General features: G+C 40.0%; 1 pseudogene; it reads right to left on the bottom strand.

The window, feature by feature from the left end:
• Positions 1–1,035: 1,035 nt before the first annotated feature.
• On the bottom strand, positions 1,036–2,335 carry LOC137240157 (armadillo repeat-containing protein 8 pseudogene; annotated as a pseudogene).
• Between the last annotated feature and the right edge of the window lie 800 nt (positions 2,336–3,135).

The following is a 3,135-nucleotide window of genomic DNA, read 5'->3' as shown; positions in this document are numbered from 1 at the left end:
GACAATCTTCACTATGGCCCCGATAACCGAGTTCGAGTCGTCGAACTGGATACGGCAAGGGGGCAAACCACCAGACCAATCACGAAATTGGTCTTACTACCACCCTCCAGTGAGGGTGAGGAATATCTATAACTTCCACCCGTCCAACAACCCGCTTAACCCAGCTCTCGTTCATCCCGAATGAGGCCAACAACCCGCTTAACCCAGCTCTCGTTCACCCCGAACGAGGCCAACAAACCGCTTAACCCCGCTATCGTTCACCTCGAACGAGGCCAACAGAACCCTACCGCAGATCCATTATCTGCCACAGAACACCGTTGAATCAATAATTACGCCAGTTGGGATCAACCAAGCTGCTGAACCGTGGCTATACCGATGAGTTTCAAGTTCGTGAAGATCTAATGGGCTTGGCAATAGGTTCACATGGATCATCGGGATATAAGTATTCAATACCGTCCATCGGCAATGCACCTTTCATATACATATGTACAACATGAATACCAGCCAGTTGTAAATTATTTGATGATTAAAAATTTAATAAGTATGAATTTGAAAAATGAAAGTATACATATATATCTAATCAATTTATTGATTGATTAATGTAATTATATTGTGTTTTGCTATATTTACCTATGTTATGTGTATCTAAATAAATAAAAATATAAAAAAACCACATACCACTTTCACCTTCGATAAGTATCACGGCTGAACCCACATCATCTGCCTCCACAGCCAACGTTCAATGCGCACAGTCCGTGGAATTTGTTACACCTTTTCGATAACCTTTGATTTGTGGCGTTATAGTAAATGGTGTTTAAACGACCAAAAAAATTGCCATCGATGTCGGAGAATTCTGAGAAAGGCAGGTGCTTACGCTGCTTCTGAGAGTTACTTGAAATCAAGCGATGCGCTATAACGGAAACGGTTGGAATTGTTAATTTAAAAGTAACTTCTATTACATGCAGTTGGTCAAAGTGCTCGCATACCTGTAACAAGGGCTCGTTCACCTCGTAATTCACTTCTTCAGGATTTCCCTCAGCTGGCCTCAATATTTTTCATCATATTCGATTCGCTTAGACGCGCATACGTTTCCATAGACCACGAGTCCTTCCTATGCACCAGATTGGAAATTGCGCCCACCTGCATGAAGCAAAATTCGGCCAAGTGCTTCAGGATCTTGTTATCCATTATTATATAGTCAGCATGCTCGGCCACAGCTGCAATGTCGCCAATAATACATCATGCTTGTTCTTTACTTTCCGCTGATTGTTGAGACTCTAATAGCTTATTTATAGCTTCGAGTATTTGTGACGCATGCGTATTCATTATTATTTCAACATGCTGAGTTTTACTCAGTCGATTTTTTTAACAGCCTTCATGTTTTCATCACGATCTTGGTATCGGTATCAGTCAGCAATTCCGAGATACGGTTGGTTCCTAATATATTTCTAATATCGGTTTTTACAAATAATTCAGACTGAAACGAAATATTCATTAAAGCCCATACGCTATTCAATCTAAGTGAGGTATCGTCATGCAATGCACTGGCATAATTTATCAATAACACCAGCATTTATAATAGGTTCCCCAGATGGCGCAAACTCTAACAGACGATTGCATATAGCTGAAGTAATGGATATTAGATAACCGATCGAAGTTTCAGTTGCAAATATTTCCATTAAAGGCTCCCAAATTGTATAATCTTGAAAGGTGGTACGTATTTGCTGTACAGATCTTGATAATGAGTGCGGGCATTTAATCGCAACTAGTGGGACCTGTGTATTATTATCCTTTAGGCCTTTATAGCGTCTAGTAAGCCATTTGTATCCATTAAACGTTTACAAATCGCCTCATCATTTGCACCCAATGGCGCAAAGCAACACAGAGCGGTTTGTTTAACTGACGCGTCTTCACTTTGTAGTAAATACGATAAAGACTTTAGCAAATGATCTGTTAAGGCTGCGGTGCGCTGTAATTCTGAATCAACCACTATTAGATATGCAAGCGTCTCTGAAGCAGAAGCTCTTATTGAATGATCAGAATTTTCCGCGCCTAGTCTCGCTAAAGTGGGCAAAGCTTTTGCGATATTCTATTGTCTGTTGATGATAGAGTACCCGACCTATAAACATAAGTTAAGCATCTAGCCGCAGTCAATGGTATTTCTGGACAAAAGTCTCGACATTAACGTATATATGCTATCTGGCAGGGACCTGCCCTGAAAGCTTGTGACACACATATTATTCGGTGCTGAACGATTTTAAATGCAGGCTAGGCAACGTAACGCCAGTATTTTTATATCTCCATCATCATAGCAAATAATTCGAGCTAAAGTGTGCAAAAAAAAAAAAAAACAATTTTTTTCAGCACATCTGCATCTACCGGAAAATATAATAGCAGATAATGCCGAATGACGCCAATGTAATGCCATTGGCAATCGTTGAAAATGATGCCAGATATTTTAGACTGCGAACGCAACTAATGAGAATCAGTGGCAAAAGTATGATAAACATGCACAATCGTACATCCACAGGATCGTCTACGTAATAATCGGCCACTGATTTTATGTTTGAGGCTACGAACACCACCTAGACACAGCAACAGCCCAATTACCAATGTATGGCGCAAATTTTCGAAAGAAGGAAGGATCCTCCACAATTGCATGCTCGGCAACGCTGGGATAATTCATGCTTAGCACCTTTTTACGCCGGCACAGTTCATATTCTGCTTTGACGAGTTGATGTATGCAGTAAGTGCAGATGAAACCAATAGTAACTGGACCTATGGTGGCTGTTAAGTAACCAGCATTTCGGAAGGCATTCGGCATCGCTAAAATACCAGTACCTAATGAGCCCTTCAGCAGATGAAATATGTTTTGATGTATACTTTGTCGGCGTCCAGCTCAGATTAGTATTTTAGCTTTATATTTTTACTATATATAAATTGACTGCAATCTGCAACGAGAAGAAAAAATATGGTATTAGTTGAGCTAGCAAGTAAATAAGAAAAAATTCATGTTTCCTGGAAATTCATTCTAAAATGTGTGTTTACTCACTCCCATGAATGAATGACATTGTGAATGAACGTTACAAGGGTGCCACTCGATGACATTTGCTTTTGTATTTTCTTACGCCGTAA

Source organism: Eurosta solidaginis, chromosome 1 (genome assembly GCF_040869045.1).
Source record: "Eurosta solidaginis isolate ZX-2024a chromosome 1, ASM4086904v1, whole genome shotgun sequence".
Classification (NCBI taxonomy): domain Eukaryota; kingdom Metazoa; phylum Arthropoda; class Insecta; order Diptera; family Tephritidae; genus Eurosta; species Eurosta solidaginis.
Note: the sequence above shows the minus strand (reverse complement) of the source record. Positions and strands in the feature narration are given on the sequence as shown.